We start from the raw sequence: 27,787 nt of genomic DNA, 5'->3' as shown, positions 1-27,787 counted from the left end.
CTAAAAGCAAAAAAAGCCCTCTAGATTTGTACGTCCTTGAAAGATTATTCCTATTCCAGGAAATATTAACTCTTTTGTCCTTTCGCCAAACAAATTGTCCAAATAATTAGGAAATATTGAAAAGGGTCTAGAAAACAGGCATTTTTCAATCGTTCCACCGCACCTACTGGAACCATCACCGCTAGAGGAATTCAAGGAAGTCAGCTTACAAGAACTTGCGGGTGTTCTTCGCTTTTTGCCTTCTTCGGTTCCAGGTCCAGATGGAGTTACCGCAGCCGTGGTGAAAATTTTGCATGAAATATCCCCACAAGAACTTTTGAGTATGGTAAATTACTCTCTAAAGAACGCATGGATACCTTCAGTATGGAAAATTGCTAAGGTAATTCCGAGACATAAGAAACAGGGAAGTGGGTATAATTCAGATAATATTAGAGCAATTTCTCTCACATCCAATTTGGTTAAACTAATAGAAAGAAATGTGAATGGTCGAATCACAACCTACATTTCTGAAAACTCAATTCTTAGCCCCAGTCAAATCGGCTTTAGAGCTGGGTGTTCCATATGGTGCACGCACTGAGGTTTAGAGAGTCGCATACAGCTAGTTCGTCCCCAAAGAGAATATTGAGCATTACTGACCGTAGATCTAGCTGAAGCTTACGATTGTGCGAAGCATGGTATACTGATAAAGCAGTTAGAGAATCACAGGTTTCCGAAATACATCACGGCATGGGTTTCAGAATTTTTAAGGGAAAGAGAATTCTATTGTTTTCAATCCGGATGTTCATCCTCTAGGCAAAATCAGAAATGCGGGGTACCCCAAGGTTCAGTGTTATCTCCTGTTTTATATAATATATTGTTACGGGAGGATGAAAGAAGAGAGAGGAAGAAGTTCGGAGACGCTGGCTGCTGCGTGCTGTTGGTGGTCAGCCATCTTAACTATTCTCACTCATCCTGTATATATATTGTAAATATAGTTTTTCTATACTCAACATTCCCGTAACATATTGGTGAGAGGTGCGGGGTACCACGGCTCGAAACGGAGCTCCGCAGTGGATGTCGCCCACCGTCCGCACTATGAATGACGGTGAGCAGGCGGGATCAGCGTCGTTGACGCCTCCAACATCACCGTCGCCAGCTACGTCGCTGTCACCTTCGGTTGGTCCTGGAACTTTCTGCGGGACCAATGGCGCCGATGTTGAAGAGTGGGTGGCCATGTGCGAACGCCTGGGTGGAATCAACATATGGGACCCTACGTTTATGCTAGCTAACCTGTTATTCTACCTAAGAGACACGGCAAAGGTGTGGTATGAAAACCACGAAGAGGAGCTAACCAGTTGGGACCAATACAAAGAGAAGTTAACAGAGTTTGTCAAACCAGCCGGCCGTAATATTGCCGCAAAGCTGGAACTGGCCTCCAGTGCTCAATCTCCGCGGAGTCGTATGTCTCGTACATCCAGGACGTGCTGGCACTTTGTCGTAAAGCCGATCACGACATGACCGACGCTGAGAAAGTCGGGCATGTGCTGAAGGGAATTGCTAACGACGCGTTTAAACTGCTCATGTGCAAGAGCTGCTCTAAAGTTGACGCAATCATTAAAGAGTGCCGACAATTCGAGGAGGCAAAAAGCCGACGCGTCTTGCAGCCATTCGCCAGACTTCCCAATACTGCCGCAACGTCGACGTGTGAAGATCAACCCGCACAGCAGCATGCGTCGCCATCAGAGGACATGATGCGATTCGTTAGACGTGAACAGGATACGATGGCGCCCCAGCTTTCTGTTCGTGTAGCCCTGATGCTACCACATTTTCAGTTCCCCTCGTACAAGCCATCGTTCTCCAGGAACTTAAAAACATTAGTTTACATTGTGTCTGTGCTGTCGCCAACCCCAGAGCTAACGAATTTCCTTCTATAATTTTCGCTCCACCCCGACGCTTCTCTCCATGTTATCGCAACCCGACTGAGTGGAGAACTGCGTCGGACAGTCAGACAGACGCTCGTCGTCCCATGACCAAGAATGAATCCTCTTTAATGTACAGTCGTGAAATAGATATAGCCAGAATGGTCACATGACTTGTGTGAGAACGGGTTAAAGGAAACGAAAGCATTGCTCTTATCTCGGCGCGCGTCTGTGGCTCAGGTACACACAGGGCGTATCGGGATGACGTCACATCTTCCCCGCTTTACAAGCACTGTGTGCCTACAAAGAAAGGAAAGCACTTTGCAAATCAGTCATCAATGCCGAGTCTTTTCGGCGCTCGTACGACGCGACCGTATCACGTAGTTCTTTGCTCGAATCTCGAAGTTTCGTTCGGTGGAAGGGTCTCTTGGGTGTCGGACGATTGCATGTCCGCGTTGTCGGTCGAGTCCGTTGGCAGGCTGCTTTGTTGAGGCTGTTCGGCTGGAACGGGACTGGTATCTCCTCCGTTTGGGAGCAGGAACAGATGGCGTCTGCTTCTGCGTATGGTCCCCCCTGCAGTATGGACCCAGTAGGATCTTGGTGTTGAGGAAGGACGAAGGACTGTGCCCTCGGCGCATCTGTCTCTCAGCCATACTTGGTTGCCTGCGGATAAACTGGAAAGAGGCCTCGCAGCATGACGTTTGTCAAAATACATATTATGCGAAGCATATTACGAGGGCTCAACCCAGCTCCTCAGGCGCGGCGGTGACCATGAAATCACGTGACACCGTGACGTCACGACAGAGGAGAAGTGGCTTTGGCTCAACTCTTGCAAGACGGGCTGGGTGGGAATCGAACCAGGGTCTCCGGAGTGTGGGACGGAGACGCTACCACTGAGCCACGAGTACAACGCTTCAAAGCGGTACAAAAGCGCCTCTAGTGAATGCGGTGTTGCCTTAGAAACGCGCTGTTTCTAAGGCGTGCGTCTCTTGCTCAGGCGCACATTTCGTTGCCGCGCCGAACGCTGCTTTGCTCGACGCTCACCGCGTCCAATGCGGGGCGCGTAGTCGCTGCCCTGTAGCCCATTGTCTTACACCCCTTGGCGGGTCGACGGGAACGCTGTCGCGTTCCACTCTTGAAGGCGAAGAAGTAATGCATGAGTTGTTTCTTCGTCTAGCCGAACCAAATATAGCCAAGCAACAGCAGTTCACCAGGCTAAACAGTGGTTCAACAACTAAAATAAAGGCTAGTATGCTTCGCATCCTGGGCTTAACCTTACCTAAGCCACAGCCATTTTTTTGTTTCTGTCTGCATTTTTCGTCCTGCTTTTTCCAGGAAACGGTTACCACTCGCGATTTTAATGCGGATGGCATGCATGGCACTCGTGAGCGTAAGCGGCGGCTCATTAGCAGTTGCGCTGGGCTATAGCTGGTTATGCCCGGTGTGTTTGTATAATTCAGCAAAGCAATGTATGGCTCCGGCGCTTTCTTCAGTAGTCTTTTGAGAGTCCCTACCGTGCGCTCAGCTTCCCCGTTAGCTTGTGGGTAACGAGGGCTCGTTGTGACATGCTTGAAGCCGTATTTTCTTGCATAATCAATGAAAGCAAATGAGATGAACTGGAGTCCGTTGTCAGATATTACCGTTTCCGGGATCCCGTGTCTGGCGAAGATGCTTTTCAGGTGCTGGATGACCACCTGTGACGATGTTTTTTGATCCAGTAGGGCCAGCTAAGGATACCTGGAATGGTAGTCGACAACAACAAGATAGACAGCTCCTTTCATCTCAAATAAATCAATTCCGACTTTCTCCCATGGAAGCTCAGTTGTTTCAGATGGGATCATCGGTTCGGAAAATTGCGTGCGCTCTGCAGCACAGTTTGGCAGTTGGCTACGGTTGTTGCAATTTTCTGGCTAATTCCTGGCCACCAGACTGATTCCTTGGCTTTTGCGCGGCAGCGGGCAATACCTTGATGCCCTTCGTGGATTCGCTGAAGCATTTCATTCCGCAGAGATCTTGGGATTACTAGTCTGGCGTCCTTTAGAAGCAACTGCTTGTAAACCGTGATGTTGCCACGATGCGCACAGAATGGTTTGAGAACTTGCGGAAGCCGATCCTTTGTGGGCCAACCTTGCATGCAAGCTTCGAGCAACAATGCGGACTCGGGGTCCGTTGCCTGCTCGAGCGTATGCAGTCGAGCATGTCATCTGAGAGCGCATATCGGACGACTCCATCTACGTGAGCCGAGACGTCAGCTTCAGACAATTCCTCGATAGACAGTCCCGTGTTCATCACTCTGGCTCGAGAAAGAGTGTCCGCTGTAGCGATGGTTTTGCCGGGACGTGTGTGAGCGTGAACGAGTACCGCATAAGACGCATTCTGAACCTTTGCATTCTTGGTGGAAGAGAATCGAGAGGATCGCGACCCAGTAGCGGAAGGAGGGGCTTGTGGTTTGTCTCAAATAAAAACGTGAGGCCTCTCAGAAGTTTGTCGAAGCGTTCTGCTGCCCAGGTCAAAGCCAACGCTTCCTTCTCGATTTCTGAATACCTCTGCTCTGTTTTTGTGAGCGATCTGGAGGCATATGCTACTGGACGTCTTTCGCCAGACGGCTGATCCTGGAGTAGTACGGCGCCAAGTCCTTGCGAAGACGCGTCCGCCGAAACGATTGTCGAGTACATGTTGTACCTTGCCAGGCATCTGTTAGAGCTGAGAGTAGTCTTGATCTTCTCAAAAGCTTCCTCTTGATGAGTTCCCCAACACCAGTCGCTGTCTTTGTTGAGGAGGCTGCGTAAAGGCGCCGATATAGACGCAGCATAAGGAAGGAACCTTGCGAGGTGGTTCATCATGCCTAATAAAAAACAAACCTCAGCGACGTTTTGGGGTCGAGGCAACTCCTTGATTGCTCTGATCTTCTCAGGATCGGGGCGCACACCATTGGCGTCAAAGATCATGCCCAGAAATGATACTTGCTCAACAGCGAAATTAAGGGTTACTCCTGTTTGTTCGAGTCGGTCGAGCACGTTACGAAGGCGGTTGTCATGTTCCACTTTGTTCTTGCCCTACACCAGAATGGCGTCCATGTAGTTCAGTACGCCGTCTAGGCCTTCGACGACCTGCGAGAACTTTCTTTGAAAAATGTCTGGTGCGGATGTGATCCCGAACGGCAACCTGGTGTAGCAGTACCGCCCATACGGCGTTATAAAAGTGGTGAGCTTTTGACACTCCTCGGAAAGCTTTATCTGGTAGAATCCAGAATTCGCGTCCAGTTTAGAAAAGGCCTTGGCTTCCTGGAAGCTTCCCATGACTTGCTCTACCGTTGGTAGCTGATGACGCTCGCGTCTGACAAAATGGTTCAGTTGCGTTAAGTGGACGCATATCTTTACTGCTACAGACGGCTTCATTACGGGAACAATAGGAGCGCACCATTCTGTCGGTTCTTGGACCTTTTGTATCATTCCTTCTCGTTCTAGCCTGTCCAGTTCTTGCTTGACTTTTTCCTTCATGGGAATAGGAATCCGTCTGGGTGTAGACAGGGCGTACGGTGTTGCATTCGGAACGAGACGTATGGTATGTTCTCCAGATATGGAACCCGTGCCTTGGAATACCTTAGGATACCTGCTTGACGTCACAAACTGCCGACGACAACCCGGTATGTTTCACCTGTTGCCGCATTAGTCATGTCGCCCGATACTGTCGCAACTCGCGGCCCTCAACACCTCGCACCCCGACCAACCTGAGCCGTTTCGATGGAAATACCCGCAATGTTTCGCCCAACGCCGAGTCTAACAGTGCCGCCAACTCTGCTCGGAACACGTGGTACAGCCGCTCACCATCGCCGCGCGGTCACCAGTCTCGCTCACCGCAAACACGTCGCCCATCATGCCGTTCGCCGCAGCCACGTCGCCTTTCGTCCTCTGTGGCTTTTGGCCGCACCCTTTCGGAAAACTAGGAAATGCAGCCCTCGGAGTTGGTTTTGCATCGCCGACTACTGCAGCAAATCCTCTGTGTGTGCCCACAAGGAAAAGTATAATTTAAGTTAAAATAGACGGCGTACTTGTCCAGCACTCGTCGACACTGAAGCCCACATATCTGTGTTGAGTGCTAGCCTACGTAGGCGGTTGTTCTTGGAATGTGTACTGCGTGTTTAAATATAGTCAGCCGCCCTACTTCTCTTTGCTGTGATCGACAACTGCCCTCATGATGGTATCCTTGGATTAGACTTTTTATCCACTCATTCTGCTCTCATCGACTGCGCGACCGGCGTTCTTCAATTAGAACTGCCTCAACTCGCCGATGCTTCGAGTACTCTCCCACCGTGCTTGTGGTCGCTTCAAGATGTGCGTCTGTCACACGAGGCAGTTACTTACGTCACTTTGACCGCCCAGCCACACTTTCCTGACGGTTAATATGTGCTTTATCCTATCAATGACGTGCTTTTGAGGCGGAACGTTGCTGTTCCACATACGTTGGTCACGGTTAAATAACGGCGTCGTCCTACCGCTTCTGAATTTCAGCCTGTGCCCTCAAGTGCTTCCGGCCGGCATGTTCGTGGTCAGCGTTTCTCTTGGTTGCGAATTTGACATTGAGAGTCTGAATGCCAACAGTGGCTTATTAGCACCAATTGCAGCTGACAGCTCTCGTGCCTTAACGGAAGATTTCGCGAAAATGATTGCATCTGACCTCACCTCTGCACAGGCCACAGACATACGACTCCTGCTTGAATCGTACAGTGACATCTTTGATTTCGGCGACAGGCCTTTAGGTCAAACATCTGTTGTTCACCACCGTATAAACACTGGAGATACGAATCATATTCGTCGGCGTCCCTATCGTGTATCGCATGCTGAACATAGAGTAATCCAATCATAAGTAGACAAAATGCTCCACAAACGGGTCATCGAGCCATCAGCCAACCCTTGGGCTTCGCCTGTCGTCCTTGTGAAAAAGAAAGGTGGTATCTGGCGTTTTTGCGTCGATTATCGCCACTTAAAAAGATCACTTGAAAAAACGCCTACCCACTACCACGCATCGATGACGCCTTGGACTGCTTGCATGGAGATAAATACTTCTCGTCCGTCGATCTTCGATCCGGCTACTGGCAGATTTCAGTTGATGTAATGGATCGCGAGAAGACGGCCTTCATCACGCCGGATGGCTTATATCAGTTCAAAGTCATGCCCTTTGGCCTATGCAATGCTCCTGTGACATTTGAATGTATGATGGACTCTCTTCTGCGAGAGTACAAATGCTCCACCTGTCTCTGTTACCTTGACGACGTTATCGTTTTTTCTCCCACATTCGGCAGCAACCTTACCCGACTCGCTGCCATTCTTGCGGTATACCGAAAAGCCGACCTCCAACTGAACTCCACGAAGTGTCAATTTGGGTGCCGTCATATTACCGTGTTGGGGCACCTCGTTGACGCATCCGGTGTCCAACCAGATCCGGAAAAAGTTCGCGCCGTACGCAGTCTCCCTGTGCCACCTTCTGCTTCTGACGTGCGCTGCTTCATCGGCCTGTGTTCTTACTTTCGCCATTTTGTCAAAAACTTCGCCGACGTTGCTCGGCCTTTGACAGATCTTCTAAAGAAGAACATGCTATTCTCATGGCGCCCTGAGCAAGCTCACGCGTTCGCCGCTGTCACCGGATTTCTGACCACCCCTCCCACAATTGTCCACTTTGATCCATGTGTTCCGACCGAAGTCCACTCTGACGCAAGCGGCCACGGAATCGGTGCTGGTGTCGGCCAACAACAAAATGGTACCGAGTGCGTGATAGCTTACGCCAGCCACCTGCTGTCACCTGCTGATACAAATTACTCCATCACCGAGCGGGAGTGCTTGGCTTTAGTTTGGACTGTCGACAAGTTCCGGCCATATTTGTACGGCCGCACGTTTTCGGTCGTCACAGACCACCATGCTCTCTGCTGGCTACCTTCCCTATGGGACCCGACTGGACGGCTTGGTCACTGGGCTTTGCGGCTCCAGTTTTCATTTAGTGTCCGTTACAATACTGGACGCCTCCACAAGCACGCTGACTGCCCCTCGCATCACCCCGTGGATCCTCCCGATCATGTTGCGCATGATCCGGTGACCTGCGTGATGTCTTTGACTGATATGACCGACTTGCGCACTGAACAACAACGTGATAAATCCTTACAGTCCGTTATCGCCGGAGTGCAATCTGGCAGCACTGACGGCACGTGCCCCATGTTCATGCTGCTTGACGGCAACCTCTACCGCCGCAATATCTGACGGCCCTGAGTTGCTCCTTGTCCTTCCTCGTCATCTGCGTCCCGTCGTTCTCGGACAACTTCACGGTGCAACGACGGCGGCACACCATGGAGTTTACTGTACATACGACCGCGTACGACGCAGGTGCTTCTGTCCTGGTCTCTACCGCTCTGTGCATCGTTATGTCGCAAGCTGCGAATTGTGTCAGCGCCGCAAGAAACCTCCCCTGGCACCTGTCGGAGGACTCCATACCATTGACGTTCCCTCTGAACCGTTCTTTCGCGTAGACCTTGACCTGCTTGGCTCTTTTCCGACATCGACTAGAGGGAACAAGTACGTCGTCGTCGCTACTGATTACGCGACAAGCTACGGGGTAGCAATGGCGTTGCCGACTAGTTGCGCAAATTACGTCGCCGATTTTTTCCTCCACGACGTCATTCACCACGGTGCACCTCGACAGCTACTCACAGAACGCGGCCGCTCGTTCTTATCTCGAGTTGTCGATGACCTCCTCCGCTCTTGTGTCTCTGAGTACAAGCTGTCCGCACCTAACACCCACAAACGAACGGTCTTACGGAATGTCTCAACCGAAGAATCACAGAGATGCTGTCGATGTAGGTCTCCAACGATCACCGCGAGTGAGTACGCTCGTGAAGTCATCGATCGCGCTCACATGACACGTCAGGTCACCCGATCTCGTTTATTAGACTCGCAGCATATTCACGCGTGTATTCTATGCAGACGACGACGACGACGATGGGAGCACTAACGGACTCCGCCTAGTGGGTCAGAGCGAGATTGGGTGATGACGAAGAAGACGTGTCTCTGCTCTGTTTGTTTTTGAACAGATTGTCCTGTTGTTCGTGAAGAACGTCTCCCTGTGTTCTGTCCGCGTTGTACCGCGACACTGGTGGAGGCGCTAGGTACTGACCGCGTCTGATGCGTCGGAGCCCTTCTGGGAGTAGTTCATCTATCCCGGACGCACTGTCACCAATTACGACACCCGTGCATCGCTTTAGTCGTCGACTGCAAGGCCTTGCCCCGGAGTTCGCTCTTCAACCACCTCTCTCCAGGAGCTGCACACATCTCGTAATGGCCGAAACCAGTCCACCACAAGCACCCCAAACCAGTCGGTTTCCCACTCCACAACAGGTAACCGTTCTGCATCCGCTGGTTCCCGATCGCTATCGCGGTGCAGTTTTCGAAGACATTGAAGACTGGCTGGATAAGTATGAACGCGTCGCACAGATTAATCAGTGGTGAGCAGCAAAAGCTCTCCCACGTCTATTTCGCCCTTGGAGACAGTGGCCGTACTTGGTTCGAGAACCGCGAGGGTAGCTTCACGAGCTGGCATGACTTTCGGCAGAGGATCACGGAAACTTTGCGAGTGCCGACCGACGCGACCGCGCCCAGCAAATGACAGAGCTACGCGCGCAACAACCTAATGAGTCGGTCACAATGTTCGCCGAGGACATGGCCCGCCTCTTTCGTAGAGCCGACCCGAACATGACCGAAGATAGGAAGTTGCGCTACCTCTTGCGAGGTGTAAAAGAGCAGTTGTTCGCGGGGCTTGTGCGCAATCCACCGGTCACTGTCGCTGAGTTTATCAAAGAGGCTACGGCTATTGAGCGGGCCCTTCATCAGAGATGCAGACAGTATGATCGACTGTCCACCAGCAACACAATCAATGCCGCCGCAGTGACTAACGAGTATCAGAACCCCTTGCGGGAATCGATCAGAGAACTCGTCAGAGAAGAAATTCAAAAGATTCTGACGCCGACAGTGAATAGACCCGTAGCGTCAATCGCCGAAGTTGTGCGTGACGAAATCCGGCAGGCGTTCCCGGTAAGCGATCTTCAAGACCTCCAGCGACCCTTGAGTTACGCCGCCGCTGTCCGATGTCCACCACCGGTTGCAACCACATCGCCGTACCACCAACCTCCGACAGCCGCTCCTTGGTCACCCCCACAAGAGGAGGCTTCGAAGCGCGCAGCCGCTACGCCGCTTCAGTCATATCGCCAGCCGTCGTTCGCCGCGTCTTGGTCACCGCCGCAAAACGACGCTACGGGACGGCCGCAACTTCGGAGAACCGACGTATGGCGCACTGTCGATAGGCGCCCACTCTGTTTTCACTGTGGAGGCGCCGGCCATATTTCGCGTCATTGCTGGCATCGTGACACATCATTTCAACCTCTACGTCCATGGTACTATGGTCGACGTGCAAATGACGACGCCATGCTACGCCGCGACGACGCTGCTTTTCAGGGACCCCCAATATCGCACCCGAATGACGAATCCGTGCCCAATGATAGGTCCAATTTCGCCCGTCGGTCCCGCTCTCCAACCCCTCCACGTCAAATGGCTTTATCTACTGGACGTACTTTTGCGGAGCCCCGAGGACGAAGGTCGCCCAGCCGCCGTCGGGGAAACTGAAGGCGGCGGCCTCTGGGGGCAAGGTTGCAGGCCCGCCGCAAGACACTAAAAAGCCCCCAACATTCTCGCTGCAGAACGACGTGAAGCCGATAAACACTGAAGAAATTGTGAGCGCCGACATTGATGTTTTCGTAGATGGGCAGCTGGTGACAGCGTTAGTCGACACTGGTGCTGACTTCTCTATAATGAGTCAGGAACTCGTCCTCCACCTGAAGAAAGTAAAGACGCCATGGACGGGACCTCACATAAGGACGGCAGGCGGCCAATTACTGATGTCTACTCGAAGATGTACTGCTAGAGTTAACATCGGGGATTCTTCTTTTGTGGCCGCTTTCATCGTCATTCCTGTATACTGCAAAGATTTGATTATTGAAATGTACTTCCTAAAAGAATATGGTGCCGTAATTAACATCCCGGACCGCATGGTGACGTTTTATGAGAGCTCCGGTTTAGTCCATTGCTTATCGCCGCAACACAACTCATTTCGTCTAACAGAAGACGACGTCGTCATTCCCCCTCGATCGTGTGCCCTTGTTTCGGTCGCATGTGACATACCGTTTCATTGCGAAGGAGTTGTCGACCAAATAACTGCGTTGTTGTTTACTCACGGTATCTCGGTCGCACGAGGAATCGTGAATGTCACCGACGGGCGCACAAACCTTTTGCTAACAAATTTTAGCACAGAGCGACGGCACCTTCCCAAGGGCACGGCTGTGGCTTATTTTGACGCCGTTGTGGATGTTCGTGGCTGCTGATCACTGCTCGAAGAAGCACTGACGCAAGACCCAGCTCCTGTACTTGACGTTAGCACTGCTTTGTCGCAGCACGAACGAGAGCGCCTTCTTACGTTATTGGCCAAGTTCAACGACTGCTTTGCGTCGACGTCCAGCGTCGGTCGGACGCCTCTAACAAAGCACCGAATAATTACAGAGGATACGGCAAGACCAATTCACCAAAATCCATATCGTGTGGCTCCTAGAGAACGTGAAGCCATACAACAACAAGTGACAAAAATGCTTGAAGATGGCGTGATCCAACCATCAACGAGTCCCTGGGTATCTCCCGTAGTTCTGGCCAAGAGAAAAGACGGCAGCTTGCGTTTCTGTGTGGACTACTGAAAGCTAAATAAGGTGACAAAGAAAGACGTATACCCACTTCCCCGTATAGATGATTCACCCGACAGGCTTCGACAGGCACGTTACTTCTCTTCAATGGACTTAAACAGCGGATTTTGGCAAATCGAAGTAGACCCGAGAGATCGTGAAAAAACTGCGTTCGTGATGCCAGGCGGCCTACACGAATTTAAAGTCTTGCCTTTCGGCTTGTGTTCTGCCCCTGCTACGTTACAACGCCTCATGGATACTGTCAGGTCTGTCACGTCAGACCTGACTTTCAGGTCTGAAGTGAAAAACCTGCTTAGTGTATCTCGACGACGTCATCGTCTTCTCCGCAACGTTTGAAGAACACCTCGAACGGCTTGAAGCAGTTCTGCAGTCCATACGGTCCGCCGGCCTCACCCTGAAGCCGCAGAAATGCCACTTTGGCTTCCCAGAACTGCAGTTTCTCGGTCACGTCGTCAGCCACGCAGGTGTCCGGCCGGATCCAGGGAAAATTGCCGCCATAGCACAGTTTCCCGTACCATCCGATAAAAAGGCTGTCAGGCGCTTCCTCGACCTCTGTGCCTATTACCGGCGGTTTATTGCAGACTTTGCGTGCATTACGTCGCCGTTAACTCGCCTGACAAGAGACGACGTTGCTTTTGTACGGGGCGACGAAGAGCAAGGTGCATTCAACGACTTGCGGCAACGACTCCAGACACCTCCATTGCTTGCTCACTTTGATGAGACCGCTCCTACACTGCTCCACACTGATGCCAGCAATGTTGGCTTGGGAGCTGTTCTTGTGCAGCGGCACGACGACACAGAAAGAGTGCTTGCCTATGCAAGTAGAACACTCTCACGTACAGAGGCTAATTACTCCACAACTGAGAAAGAATGACTCGCCGTGGTATGGGCGGTTATGAAATTTCGCCCATGTTTGTATGGCCGCCACTTCACAGTTATCAGCGACCATCATTCACTCTGTTGGTTGACAAACCTTAAAGATCCTTCTAGACGACTGGCGCGTTGGAGCCTAAGGCTGCAAGAGTTTGACATGACTGTCACGTACAAGTCGGGGAAACGACATACGGATGCTGACTGCTCGTCTCGATCGCCGATAGAGTCGCCTGCTCCGCCCGAAGAAGAAGACTCAGTATTTCTTTGTGTTATGAACACATCCGCCATCGCGCAACAACCCTGAGTTGCTTGAACTAATTAATTACTTGAAGGGAAGATCTGCGAAACCACCTAGAGTTTTCGCAAGAGGACTGTTGTCGTTTTGTTTACGGGCCAAGGTTCTTTACAAAAAAAAAAAACTTTTCTTCGACCAGGTCCCCCTATCTGCTTGTCATTCCTGCAGGTCTTCGTACGGAAGTACTTCAAGATTGCCACAACGAGGTGACTTCTGGTCACTTAGGCTACACGCGAACATTAGCCTGAGTGCAGCAAAGGTACTAGTGCCCGAGACTTACCACCGCCGTGAAACATCACGTTCGCACTTGTCTCGACTGCCAGAGGGGCAAGTCACCTCCGACGAAACCAGCCGGCCTCCTACGACCCGTCGAGGTCTCTCGAAGACCATTTGATCAAATCGGAATGGATATTTTGGGTCCACTTCCTACTTCTACTGCAGGCGATCGCTTTGTTATCGTCGCAACCGACTATCTCACACGTTACGCTGAAACAAAGGCAATCCAGAGCAGCGCAGCAGCCGAAGTAGCGCGCTTTTTCATTGAGCATGTGGTGTTGCGACACGGCGCGCCAACCGTCGTAATAACAGACCGAGGAACCGCATTTACGGCTGCACTTTTAGATCACGTCTTGCTATTAAGTGGAACGTCCCATCGAAAGTCAACCGCTTACCATCCACAAACCAATGGGTTAACAGAGCGCCTAAACAAAACCATTGAATGCATGCTATCAGTGTACGTGGATGTCGAACATAAAAATTAGGACGACATTCTACCGTATATCACCTTTGCATATAACACGGCGAAACAAGAGACTACGTGCACGACTCTGTTCACCCTTGTTCACGGACGAGGTATACGAACGCTGCAGTGGCGTAGCCAGAAATTTTGTTCGGGGGGGCTACGCCACTGGCCCTATGTGTGTGTGTGTATATATATATATATATATATATATATATATATATACATGGGGCCAGTGCCGTAGCCAGAAATTTTGTTGGAGGAAGCTTTAGCTCCTATATTAAATACATGTAGAAGGGGAATTCGTTTTTCCCTGCAACCACTTCACCAAATTTGAGGAGGTTTGTTGCATTTAAAAGAAAAAGCTTAATTCTAGTGACTACTGGTTTCGAATTTTTCATTTAGGTGGTCAATTATTTATTAAAAATTGCCTAAATCAAAAATTTGCACAAAACGAAACTATCAAGTTTAAAACTCCGTGACTCAACAATGAAAAATGATATCACAATTCTGTGAATTGCGCCTATTAGTACATCTACAGCGGACAAAATAGATATGTTACACATCAATCTCAAAGAAAATTAGTATTGTGGAAATACGGCTTGTGCAGAACCCTTGTACACAACGTAACCAATTCACGTAAGATACAAATTGACATTGCAAACTTGTCCACTTTGACTGTTATAATAGATGCCGTTTACAGAACCACAATGTCTTTTCTTCATGCATAGCTATTAGTTTGTAAACGTCGTGCTTCTATTTTTTTAAGCTTTCGAATTTTTCAATATATTTTAAACAAAATTCAGGCCCTAAATCGAAGTTGTGTTTCCAACAGAACTAGTATTTAACTTTCTCTCTCAAATGCAACCAATTTCAATAAAAGCGATTTGCAGGATTATCTAAGAAAAGCGCTTCTGCGTTTTACGAGTATTTGAATAGGCCGCGTCGGATTGGGCCCGAGCTAAAGCTTTTTCTTAAACAATTAGTCAAGGGACCAAATCCATGAATAATAACTGCACTGTCATTGCCAAAGATGCTGCAAACGAATTCTTGAACCCTACGCACAGTCAAAACAACAAAACATGTATTTTTTCATTAAAGAATATACTCTTATGTGCCAAAAATTTTGCCCAAAATAACTGATATCAATTCTTCCATATTTTTGTCTATTTATTAAATAAAGAAAATATCACATGAACTTTAGAACTATATCAGTTCGAAACCAGGAAAGCAGTGCATGCCGCTGATATGAAAAATTAAAAGGCAATGAACTGAACAAGTTGAGGACAAATATGTTAATGAAACTTTGTCATTCAAGAACCATGCTTACATTCTTGTATATATGCAATGGCCAGTGAAAAATCTCAATGACGCTGTAATTTGTTTTAATGTATTAAGCAGGAGCAGCTGTCACCGGCCGTGTATCGTGAGTAATTGCACCGAAATTATGGTCGCAACAGAGGGCACGTATAAAAAGCATGAATTGTGTAAGATATACGAGGGCAAGTCAAATGAATGTGAGCCAACAATGGGGTACTTCTTTTAAAAGTAGTCTTCATGAGAATTTAGACATTTGTCCCATTGACTAACGAGTCGCGTGATTCCCGTCTTATAAAACTCCTTGGGTTGCTGCTTCATAAAGTCTGTATCTGGTTCCCTTGAGCTGTTTTTTCGGTTGCCCCAAAATGTAGAAGTCGCAAGGGGACAGGTCTGAGCTGTATGGCGGATGCTGCAGCGTTTCCCACTTGAACTTTGCCAGTTTTGTATTAACCACATAAGCGACGTGGGGACAGGCATTGTCGTGGAACAAGATGACCCCATTCGTCAATTTTCCACGTTGTTCGTTCTTGATTGCGACACGCTGCCGTTCTGGCGTTTCACAATATCGGAAACAATTGATAGCCTCTCAAGATTTAGCAAATTCTATCAGTAATGGACCCTGACGGCCGAAAAAAAAGTCAACAGCACCTTTCCAGTGGAAATGATGGACTTTGCGTTCTTTGGGCGTGGTAAATTCGAATGTTTCCACTGTAAGCTTTGCCGTCGTGTTTCAGGCTCGTAGTAGTGGCACCAAGGTTCGTCCCCGATCACAATTGCAAACAAGAAGTCGTCATCCTCATTGTGATACCTGATCAGATGAATCAAGGCAGCGCGAAACTTCTCCGTCTTCTCGCGATGGATCAAAATCTTGGGGATCCATTGCGCACCAAAGAGCCGATAACCGAGAAGCTAATGAATTATGGCGTGAACCGAACCGTGACTGATGTTCAGACCGTCTGCCAGTTCATCGATGCTTATCCTCCGTTCTTGTTTCATCAGCTCATGAACCTTTGAAATTGTGAGGGGGGTGATTGCACGATGGTTTTGGCCCGGTCTTGGAATGCCTTTACAACGTCCCGTTTGCTCCAACGCTTCACAGTGGTCAATGAGATGCCGTGTTCAACGTAAACGGCAGCCACACGGCGATTAATTTCTGTTTTGGAAACACCTTTAGCTGTCAAAAACTTCGCGACACCGAGCTGTTCAACTTTTGAAGTGTCCATTATGTGACGCAACCATATTCAACCCAGTGTATGAGAGCATTAAAGAACATTTATCTTCACACCTGCGTGTCACTTTTGTAAATGAGACATGCCGTTCTCCTACGCGCATGGCTCGCACATAATGAACCGAACCATTATTGCGCGGTTAGGGTAGGCCCACTTTCATTTGACTCGCCCTCGTACATTAGAAATGCAAAGATACAGTGGGATATACAAATGCGAAAATACGGCTTGATAAAGGACAAAAAGTGTCACTGGAAACAAAGTTCACAGCATGTGTACACAAAACCTCGCAACAAGATATTTAAGTATACGTATAAGTCTCCGATGAGTCTATGTATGTAAGAAAAAGTAATTGTATATAATGCGTCAAACAAGGCAAATAAACATGTTGCACAATCATAGATTCACAGAATCCTAGATTCCGCCCCCATTCCATCCACTCCCCCCGATGTATTGTGCGCGACGGAAGGCGGCGCGCTTCCTGCCCGCTTTTTTCCTTTGCGCACACAAGACTGAGCCACCATCGTAGGCTCACCCATTCCACCTCCCCTCCTACGCTTTCACTCGCACATACAGCATCACCCTTGGACTTTATACGAAACATGAGGGCGACGGCGACGGCAGGAATGCGCCTGGAGTGTCCATATAATTGCTTTCGTAATAATACAATAAACGTATCCGGCAACTGAAGCGTCCCGTCGCCCATTACTTTCCGCTAAAGAAGTATCAAAATCAAATTTTCACCATGCGACAAATCGCTGCGCCGCAACAATGAATTTTTTTTTTCTGTGGGGCGGAGGCACCCAAATGAAAAAAAAAAAACGCGTAGGAAAGTATGTTGGCCAGAATCGAATGCCTACATCGGGCACCTGATGGGGCTACAGAATTAATACCGAAGAAAACATGAGACGCTTGGCCCACTGAGAACCATACGCATACTGCTCAGTATCCTACACCGGCGAAACAAGACTTTCCGGAAAGGTTCCGCTCAAGGAACGCGTTGCAATCCTTCGAGTCCCCACAGTGATGGCGGCGAGCGACCATTCTTTTTTTTTCTTGTCTGCTGGCCAGAAAGCTTCCAAAACTCTGTCAGGTGAAAATCCACTCGGCCAAAGCAAACGTTCGCGAACGCCCATCGAAGTGCACCGCGCGGTGGTGGGGGCCATACGAGAAAAACATATGCGCTCTGGCTCGCTCTGGCATAACGCGGGTAGGGTAGCGAGAACAAAAAAAAAAAAAAAAAATTGAAGAGGCTCAATGTGTCCTCTGCGAATAAAAGTCAAAGTAGAAAAAATAAATAAGAACGTAGTTACTCTGGCTGGCTTTAGTGTCTTGACATGGATGTTGTGGCGTAGTTTAAAAAAAATGTTGATATTTTTTATGTGACATGACGGCACAAATGAACCACCCCAACGCATCGTCTCATTGGACCTCGCTGCGTGCTTTGTCAACTCGTCTGCTAGTGTGTTGATTTGGCTTGTCTCGTTGTATGTTCCGATGTAAGACTTTAGAAAAGTCAGTGGGCCTTTGGCGTCAAATGTTTTAAACAACATTAAACCCACAAAGTTGCGCAATAGAAAATTTAAAGCACAACTTTGGAAATGTCAATGCACGTTTCACATCAAGAGCTTAGGAGATTTATACCCATAAAGTTTCGATTGATATTCATGCGCTCCATAGATTCCGTGGCCTCAGTGAGATGCCGCAGCGAGCCCGCTCACCATCAAAGCGCCCTTGAAACTTTGTGCTCGGATGGCACTGCTTGGCGTTATGTGACTGCCGGTGTATGGGCGTTGCCACGAAATCCAGCCCGAGTTCGCAATCTTCGCGGTTAAATGTCTTTTCGAGCGTCAAAAAGATATTCTAGACAAAATCCAGAGTGATTTCCGGCGCCGGGGGTCGCTGTGGTCGGCGGTGCATGGACAGCACGAAAAAATTTCGGGGGGGGGCTCAAGCCCCATAAGCCCCCCCCCCCCCCCCCCCCCCCTGGCTACGCCCCTGGAACGATGCTGGATGCGATGCTTCCACACGACTTTGACGACGCTGATACGGACGCCGATGTGTTTACACAACGCGCTAGAAGAAGCTCGGCAGCTCGCGCGCTTGCGGATCTTCCAGCAGCAAGACTACGACGCAGGCCGCTACGATCTTCACCGTAGAATAGTTACCGATGAAGTCGGCGACAGAGTATGGGTTTGGACACCCATACGGAAACGAGGCCTCTCCGAGAAACTGATTAGGCGATACTTCGGACCATATCGGGTATTGCGGCGACTCAGTGATGTCACCTACGAGGTCGTTCCCGATAATCCGAAGTGTACGCGGCGCCGCACACACCGTCCTGAACTTGTGCACGTTGTCCGCATGAAGCCGTATGTGAGCGAATAACTATGCTAGTGGCCTTTACTTCCGCAACTGACATTTCTTGTCTAGCATCGGGACGATGCTCTCGTAGGGAGGGACAAATGACGCGTGTATTCTGGGCAGACAACGACGACGATGGGAGCACTAACGGACTCCGCCTAGTGGGTCAGAGCGAGATTGGTTGATGACGAAGAAGACGTGTCTCTGCTCTGTTTGTTTTTGAACAGATTGTCCTGTTGTTCGTGAAGAACGTCTCCCTGTGTTCTGTCCGCGTTGTACCGCGACAATATACAAAAAAGAGCATTACGACCGTTGCCATCGCGATGGTAAGTTTGCATAAGGTGCTTGGGTGGTCCTCTGGTCACCATATCGCCGGGTCGGCCTCTCCCAGAAGCTCCTCTCTCGCTACATAGGGCCTTATGAAGTCCTACGCCAAGTTAACGACGTCAATTACGACATTTTGCCGGTACTCTGATGCATCCTCAAATCAGACGCGTGTCGACGACGTGCACGTTTCGCGACTGAAGCGATACTTCGCTCTCCATTCTTCGCCTGCCGAGACGGCGCTTCGCCACCCGAAGGTCCTGTTACGGAAGGATGAAAGAAGAGAGAGGAAGAAGTGTAGATCGGAGACGCTGGCTGCTGCGCGTTGCTGGTGGTCAGCCATCTTAACTATTCTGACTCATCTTGTATATATATTGTAAATGAAGTTTTTATATACTCGCAACATCCCCGTAACAATATTTTTAAGCTCCATCTCTTTGTTTCAGGACATTCAGGTATACGTTTATGCCGATGACATCGCTTTTTCGCATAGAGTCATGATCTACATTTAGTTTATCAATCTTTACAAACTTACTTATGCGCTCTTGAAACTTCGATAGACAACATGCATATATCTCTGAACATCACTAAAAGCGCACCTCTTCTCTTTTGTTTAAATGTTCATGTTCAGATTTCACTCATGTATCGCCAAGAGTTCATTTCCCGGGTGGATTCTCTTAAATAACTGGGAATCACGTATGATGGGACACTAAACTGGAAAACTCGCATTGAAAAAGTCGCGTCCAAGGCAACTTGTGCCGTGGGATGGTTGCGTACGATCAGTAACCGACGATATGGGCTGCGAAGACATGCATTAATTATTATATATAAAATGTGTGTACAAACCATCATGGAATTGGGGTGCGTCTTGTTTTCCGGCAGCACAGCCTATAAAATGCGTCCTCTGCTTTTTTTTTAGAAAGGAAAGCCCTGCGATTGTGCCTTGGGCCCCCTAAGTTTGTTGCAAACACCGGGCTGTATATGGAAGCGCGAATAAAACGTTTGAAAAGTAGGTTCAGAATCTTCACAGTACAAACGTACCTAAAAATTTATGATTTTCCACAAAGAGAATCAATGCATGTTTTCATTAGGAGCCTAGTTCAATTTTTAATAATCATTGGCCGCGAGTGCGCATACCTCAGATTGTACTTGTACAGGCACAGCTAAAACCATTGAATGTACAAATTCAACGTATTCAACCAGCACGTCAATGCAAGTCTTCAGATAGAATTTGATATTTCCCCCTCAAATGCTAAACTAATGTCATACCAAGATTTAAATGACCAATTACTAGATTATCTTTCTCTCCTGGAAACAAGCAATATAATAGCCACTGATGCTTCACAGTCTGAAGAGAAGGAAGGCATAGGCATATTCTCTCCTTGTTTTTGTTGGTCCTTTTCTATACGCCTTCCAGATTACACGCCTAATTTCATAGCAGAATTATTGGCTATTGTTCTAGCGCTGCGTAAACACCCCGCTAATAAACCGTCAGCTGTCCTAGTTACCGATTGTCTATCGGTGTGTGCGTCGCATTCCACGGCAACGAATACAGCTATCTTAAGTATGTTTCAAAATTTAGTCCCTACAACTTTACAAAAAATTACTTGCAGTGGTTTTCTCGCCACCGCAGTTTATACTGAAATGAAATGGCAGATGTATTAGCCAGAACGTCTCTAAATTGACCTTTGATTCCTGTTTTACCGGATACAGATTGTATCACTGCATCAAGATACAGAAACTTTTTTTTTTTTTTGCAAAATGATGTAAGTTATCGCTGATACCCATCTCCAGACTTTCAGCATCTCGGTTTTTGCTGAAATAAACAGTGGTGTCCTTCTCCGCAAGTGGAAGTTACATACACCAGACTACGCTGTCGCATCCCGCATTTGAATTTTTTTTACTTAGAGCTGGTCTGACGATGCCACAAATGCAAGGAAATTGAATCAGTAGACCGCTACTTTTTATCATGTATACGATATTCACACCTTACAAAGATATTACTCGATTCTCCACTCGGCGAAATTGGATTAGGGTAAGTATACCAGCATTACTATCATTTGGGGCCTCGACACTAGGCTATAGTCACAGAGGTGTTGGTTCCGCAGTATTTGATTATTTAACTGTAACAAAACGATTGCCCTGCTAATTATTGAATCTTTATTATAGATATCAAATCTGAGAGAGAGAGAGAGAGAGAGAGCTCTTTATTAGAAAAACAGAGAATTTTGCCGGCGCGTATATAACCGCTGACATGCTACTCTGTATAGGGATGGGGAAGGGGATTGAAGATTGCAGAAGAGAATGGGAGAAAAAGAGGATAAAAATAAATATGGAAAGTCCGAGTGGACCTGATACTATTATTTACAGGTGACATGGCGAGTAAATTCAGGCTTTTGTATATAAGGTGTGCAATTTTTAAAGCTTTCCTATTAGACCAATTTTTGACAGGCATTTGAACAATAAATCCAAAACCCGTCGCTGTTTTGAAGGGCCGGGCATTAGACCTAAGATGCTCGGTAACGTTAACGGTTCGTGGCAAATCATATCCATTTGTTGCTCAAAAAATTGTCTCTCGTCGCGGTACAAGGGGCATTCTAATAATATGTGCTCATTTGTCTCTAAGTTGCGACAGTTATCACAGTTTGTGTTAGTGGTAAGCCCTATGCGGTACAGATAATTGTTCGTTTGACGTAGTAGTTCTGCGGAAATCCGCAAGGTGGAGAGAAGCAATGAATAAAGGGAAAAACGTATGGGTTTCCTTTGTAGCAATTGCTACGAACGGGTGGATGTCTGTTTTTCCCTTTGTTCATTGCTTCTCTCCACCTTGCGGGTTTCCGCAGAACTACTACGTCAAACTCTTGCCTTTGCTTTGTGTTGTCGACAAATTCGACTTCGCCCTGCCATCTGCTAGCCGCCTGGTTAGCTCAGATGGTAGAGCGGCTGCCCCGGAAAGGCGGTGGTCCCGGGTTCGAGTCCCGGACCAGGACGAATTTTTCTTCAACTATGAGGCCTTTCTTTCGAGGAATCCGTATGGGTTTCCTTTGTAGCAATTGCTACGAACGGGTGGATGTCTGTTTTTCCCTTTATTCATTGCTTCTCTCCACCTTGCGGGTTTCCGCAGAACTGCTACGTCAAACTCTTGCCTTTGCTTTGTGTTGTCGACAAATTCGACTTCGCCCTGCCATCTGCTAGCCGCCTGGTTAGCTCAGATGGTAGAGCGGCTGCCCCGGAAAGGCAGTGGTCCCGGGTTCGAGTCCCGGACCAGGACGAATTTTTCTTCAACTATGAGGCCTTTCTTTCGAGGAATCCGTATGGGTTTCCTTTGTAGCAATTGCTACGAACGGGTGGATGTCTGTTTTTCCCTTTATTCATTGCTTCTCTCCACCTTGCGGGTTTCCGCAGAATTACTACGTCAAACTCTTGCCTTTGCTTTGTGTTGTCGACAAATTCGACTTCGCCCTGCCATCTGCTAGCCGCCTGGTTAGCTCAGATGGTAGAGCGGCTGCCCCGGAAAGGCGGTGGTCCCGGGTTCGAGTCCCGGACCAGGACGAATTTTTCTTCAACTACGAGGCCTTTCTTTCGAGGAATCCGTATGGGTTTCCTTTGTAGCAATTGCTACGAACGGGTGGATGTCTGTTTTTCCCTTTATTCAGATAATTGTTCGTGTATGCCACGTTCAGTCGAAGACGATGGTACAATGTCTCTAAGTGTCGAGGAAGTGGTCGTCGAATTTTCGGTCACATTTCTAGGTCAATGTAACGCAGGAAGTTATCTCGGTGAATCGGCATATTCCAGATGCGGTCTTTTTCTTTATAGGCATATTTTTTTGCCATGTTTGAAGCGTCGGCTTTTGTAAAAAATGTTCTTTTGAACTTCTGGTATTGGAGTCCATTTCTGGCAGCTTTCACACCATCTGCATTGATTCCACCTAGATTGGTGTCTTTAAATTCTTTATAAACATTAATTTCTCCTTCACTGTGCCCTCTTTTAACATTCATATTTAAGTTAGTCTGACTGCTCGCTCGTATACTAGTCCAGTTATTGCATCATCTCCCTTTCTTATACTTATTTTACTTTGCGTTTGTCGTCTCCAAATAAGAATTTCCTTTCGCTACCTCCTGCCGCCCAATTCTTGGCCTATCCCGCTTAGTGGGTGCGAGCAATGGCAGAGGTTCATCATCATCATCAGTCCCCCATAGTGGGTATGCGCCACGAGCAGAGTGCAAACGAACCAGCAAATCCCAGGGCGGAAACCTCTTCCTGTCGTCACACGGCGCAGCTACTCTGGTAAGAATCCCACGTGTGAGCATTCTCGCAGCGCTTTGGTAACAGCGAACGAAATGGGAAGGATGCTTGGCGAGCTGGATTCCGCGCAGGTGGAATATAAAACATCGCTCCCAGTAGATGCTCTTTCTCTGATAAACTCAGTGTGCCATGTTGCGGCTTTCTATTTGATCGATGTACGTGCACGGTATTTTGTTCGTCAACAATCGAGAGAAGCCTCAAGTTACTACTCTTGTAATACAGGCCACTTTACTGGAGCTTACATTCGGCAAACAAGTGCGGTCACATTTGTCAGCCACAGCCGTGCCGCAGTCTTTGCTAATCATCTGCCCACCAACAGGACTGGATGTACGGCCCTGTTATAAACAATTCAAACGAGAACACTATCTGCGGGCACGGGCCGCGATTCTCCTTTGCTCTGCTGTGAGGGTCACCCGTTATTCTTTCTCTGACGCTGCTGTGTCACGAGCGCTGTGTAGCGACGGTGTCTGTTAGGTACCAACACTTCAGCAGCTGTCTGATTATTCAGATTATTTCCGTCTCATGTGTTGCGCTCCTTTATGTTGATTTTAGCTGTTAGTTTCTGTAGCGTGTAATTAGTCTGTTGTTTTTGCTTAACCTCTGTGGCACCCCATTCTAGCGCTTGTGTGATTTTTTTAGAACTAGGTTTTTGGGATTAGGTCAATGTACAGAATGACAATAAAATAGGAAGTTACCTAGTTGGAATGTATACACACTTGGAATCAGCCCTGTAAACATCAACATTACAGGGACTAGACGAGGGCTGCCTGCCAATTGAAGATTATCACACACACACACACACACACACACACACACACACACACACACACACACACACACACACACACACACACACACACACACACACACACACACACACACACACACACACACACACACACACACACACACACACACACACACACACACACGCGCACACACACGCACACGCACACACACACGCACACACACACCATGTGCACGTACACGCCGATGCAATTAGGACCCATTGTGAAATAAGTCAGTAGGCAGCTGCGTCTATCGGTTTAAGAAAATAATATTTCAGATAGACAAATGTCATGTTGTCATTGGACAACTTTAGAGTTACATGGTACATTAATAATCAAAGCCGTGGTAGCAAATGATATGCTTATATGGGTTTATGCGGTAATAAATGTCATTGAAATCGCATCAGCAACCTTGCTTCAGTCTTACACGGCATGGCTTATGCCTCCTGATACGGCTGCACACTTGATTAGCTGTGTACGTGCAAGAACTGTCCACACTTTATAAAGGTTGCTATGCTTCGCAGAAAGGCATGCAACTGGCTGTCTTCAGTGCGCGATATTGATTTGCTTTTGTTTTATGTGCTGTTATCTAGTACTTATGAAAAAGGGGTGTTTGTCTGTTTTCCCATTGCTACGTATGTTTTTAGCTAAGTAGTGAGAGAGTATGCAGCAAGGGCAGGTAGGGAGGTTTAGGCGAGATAGCTTCTTATAATACGTTCATATGATATGGCCAGGAGCATAAAAAAAATTCTATGAAATAAGTATACAATTACCTTTTTAACTGAGAGTTAATACTGGTGCAGAAAAATGCAAAAACCGCAGCCTATCACAGTTTTATTGGTTTCTGTTCCCATAAAATATCATACATCAGATAAACCGAACAAAACGGCTTCAGTAACGCTTATCATGGACTAGGACTGCGAAATTAAATTGACGATATGGTTTATCCTTAGACCAAACGGTAGAATATATTGTTATTGAAGAAAATAAATTAGAATATATATTTTGCACATTTGGCTTTGTGAGCGTGATAAGCGCTCGCGTCTCATAGTGGAGCTGAGAGAAACTTTCAGTTGCGACCCTTAATTCACCAGGAGAAATGTGAAGCAAAGCTTGCACGAACAGACTGCGAACAGCCCACGCGAGTCACGCGCAGCTGTGAGACGGCGACGACGGTGCGGCCGCCGTGCGAGAGGCCGTCGATGCATCCCGCAACTGCATGCTGTTGCTTCTTCGTGCGCGTCACTTAATTGTAGTACACATGACCGTAAAAGCACACCGCGCAATGGGATTTTCGTATATTGCGAACAATGTGATCAACGAAACAAACAAGATTGTAACGTCATTAGAAGGACATCTTCTCGCGAAGGACACCCCTTTGTATTTAAAACTCGCAGGGCATGTGACTAACCGAAAGAGGCGCAAAAGTACGTTCCCGAATATAAGGTCAAACAAAAAAAAAACGTCACTTTGTTAGCAGCCTAGCGTGTCAACAAACACAAAAATGTAAGAGCTGATGGAGAACTCCGAGTAGGACATTTTCTTGGGAAAGTTGGTTCATAACCGAGAAGGAGATACACTAGGGCAAAAATAAAAAAAAAAGACGGCTGCACAGGACTGGTACCAGTCCTGTGCACTCGTCTTGTCCTTGCTTATTTCTCGCTTTATCATTCTTCTAAACAGCGAGTGCTTATTTTCCTTGTTCGGGCTTGCTGGCGTTAGATTGCGCAATCCACGGCTCCACACAATTACTTGCAGTTTTCTCGACAAGTCCACTTACAGAAACGTTGGCTCCCGCTCTTACCTTGTTCTAGTTTTGCGCACCGTCTTAAATCTCCATCTCGAGGCTTTCCCTCCATCGCCCCGCCATGTGTTCCCTCAATAAATTCGGGGATTTAACGTGCCAAAATCACAATTCCATTGTGAGGCAATCCGTAGTGGATGACCCCAAAATAATTATGACCACCAAAGGATCATTACCGACCCGCCCAGTGTACGCGCCACCGTTTTTATTTGCATTTTGCCGCCATTGATGTGAGGGCCTTGATTTTCCCCGCAGGGGTGTCTCCTTAAGCAGACGTTCGGTGTGTTGCGACACCACGTGCCCTAACACATGATGGCTGGACCCTCCCGCGTGTAGCCGTGCCGGGCTTAGCCATGCCTTGGGAAAGAGGGATCCTGAAGGTTCAGCCGATGCCAGGTATTCGGACCTTTAGAACCTCCCGGTGGAGACAACACAGCTTTTTGGCCTCTGCTTCAAATAGAGAGTGCCTCCACAATGAACCACCTGGAGGAAATCGGCAGTCGCCTTTTCCTGTCCTCCTCAATCTTCGTCTTTCTTTCTCGCCTCTCGTGTCTTCTATTGCTTTCTCACTTGAGGATTTCCGGGTGGCAAGGGCTAATCTAGTGCAGGCAGCCTACTTTGGGTATACCATTTTGGTGCTGTAGTGGCGTACAGCTGGCTTTTGCAGGACCTGTCTTTTCCAGGTCCTACAGCGTCGCCTTTTAGGGCTCATTTCGAGTGACTGGCGTTGCTACCTATTCCAACGGTAAATTCATTGCCCCTACTGCTGATCACCCTTAGAATCAAGGGCGCATCTAAGAAGTTTTCAATTATTTGGTGGACATGTTGACAAAATTCCACAATTTCATGCGATACACTCGAAAACTCTAATATATATAGTGTCATTCAGCGATCTCCCAGTAACAGCGACCCCGCAACGCACTATGAACACCACCCGTGGATTCGCTTCCAATTCTTATCTGACAGGGCTGACTGAATCTAAACTACTAGAGGGCTGGACGAATAAGAATGCGATAAATGTCAAGAAAATTAAGATGAGGCGTGAGGGCAAAGAGGTCGAAACAACGCACCTAAGTCTAACTGTCGGATAAAGTATACCTTAGACCATTGAGGCAGGGTACATAGAGATCCGGGTCAGTCAGTACACCCGCAGTCCTCTCATATGCTTTAAATGCTGAAGATTCGGCCACAGTTTACAGAACTGGCGACGCCGCAAGATTTTCGCTAGTTGTAGTGGCCAAGAACACGCGTCTCTTCACACACTGCGCGAACTGTGATGGGGAGCACACCGCATACTCACGGTCTGGCCAATCCTGAAAAAACGAAAAAGAAATAGTAAGAAAAAGTAAAGAAAACATATCGTTCAAAGGCACGTAGGCGGGTAGCGTACATGCCAAAGAACAGCTTTGCCGAAGTGGCGTATCATGCATGGGGCAGCAACACAGCGGCCTCCAGAAGCTGTGCAGCCCACACTCAGTCAGCCGGTAGTGACACCTTCCGCGACACCCCCCCCCCCCCCCCCCCACGAGTTGGCTGCAGGTACCGCTGAGCCACCGCCTCAGAAGAAGGGGTCATTGATGACTGGTCTGGTAGCCTTAGGGGTCTCGTCCCCTAAGACGAGGCCTCATCGTCGATCACACCGCTCACAAGAGCGTGTGTCCAGCGCCTCGGAAGAGGTGATGGAAAGCGCACTGTGAGCCAACTGGTCTTTCTTTAACGCCAAGCAGAAAAAACCGCTTTCATCATGGTTACACAATAAAGTCGCAGTCTCGCCCTTAAGGCGTAGGATTGATTGCGATAGGAAAATACGGCACAACTAAACGAAGTAAGGATAGCAGTTTTATTGGCCGTATAAACTTGTAAACATCCTTTTACTTACAGAATCAACAAGCAGATGGTGTCAGCGCGCACGAGCAGACATGAACACATCACACTCGATGAGCGCGGACCTCGCTGTCAAAGCGCTGGTCTGAGCAAGACGGCTAGCGAATTTAGTGCGGTCTACCACTTCAACGCAATAGTGGCGAGCACACAACGCACACGAATGTGTGAGCCGTCTGC

General features: G+C 48.2%; 1 protein-coding gene and 3 non-coding genes across 4 annotated transcripts in view; all 4 read left to right on the top strand.

Annotated features, from left to right (window-relative positions):
• The first annotated feature begins 21,742 nt into the window (after positions 1-21,742).
• TRNAS-GGA (transfer RNA serine (anticodon GGA)) lies at positions 21,743-21,817 on the top strand. Its single transcript has one exon. It is a non-coding gene; the product is annotated as a tRNA-Ser (tRNA).
• Positions 21,818-22,023: 206 nt separating this feature from the next.
• TRNAS-GGA (transfer RNA serine (anticodon GGA)) lies at positions 22,024-22,098 on the top strand. The gene has a single exon. It is a non-coding gene; the product is annotated as a tRNA-Ser (tRNA).
• A 206-nt stretch (positions 22,099-22,304) lies between these two features.
• TRNAS-GGA (transfer RNA serine (anticodon GGA)) lies at positions 22,305-22,379 on the top strand. Its single transcript has one exon. It is a non-coding gene; the product is annotated as a tRNA-Ser (tRNA).
• A 655-nt stretch (positions 22,380-23,034) lies between these two features.
• The window catches only part of LOC135897941 (galactose-3-O-sulfotransferase 3-like), a 128,975-nt gene continuing 124,222 nt past the window's right edge, over positions 23,035-27,787 (top strand). The window contains exon 1 of the mRNA XM_065426651.1: positions 23,035-23,116. The gene's annotated coding sequence lies outside the window, so the exon portion shown is untranslated. The remainder of the gene's footprint in view (positions 23,117-27,787) is intronic.

This window comes from Dermacentor albipictus, chromosome 2, assembly GCF_038994185.2.
Source record: "Dermacentor albipictus isolate Rhodes 1998 colony chromosome 2, USDA_Dalb.pri_finalv2, whole genome shotgun sequence".
Taxonomy (NCBI): Eukaryota; Metazoa; Arthropoda; class Arachnida; order Ixodida; family Ixodidae; genus Dermacentor; species Dermacentor albipictus.
This window is presented reverse-complemented; position numbering and strand designations above follow the sequence as displayed.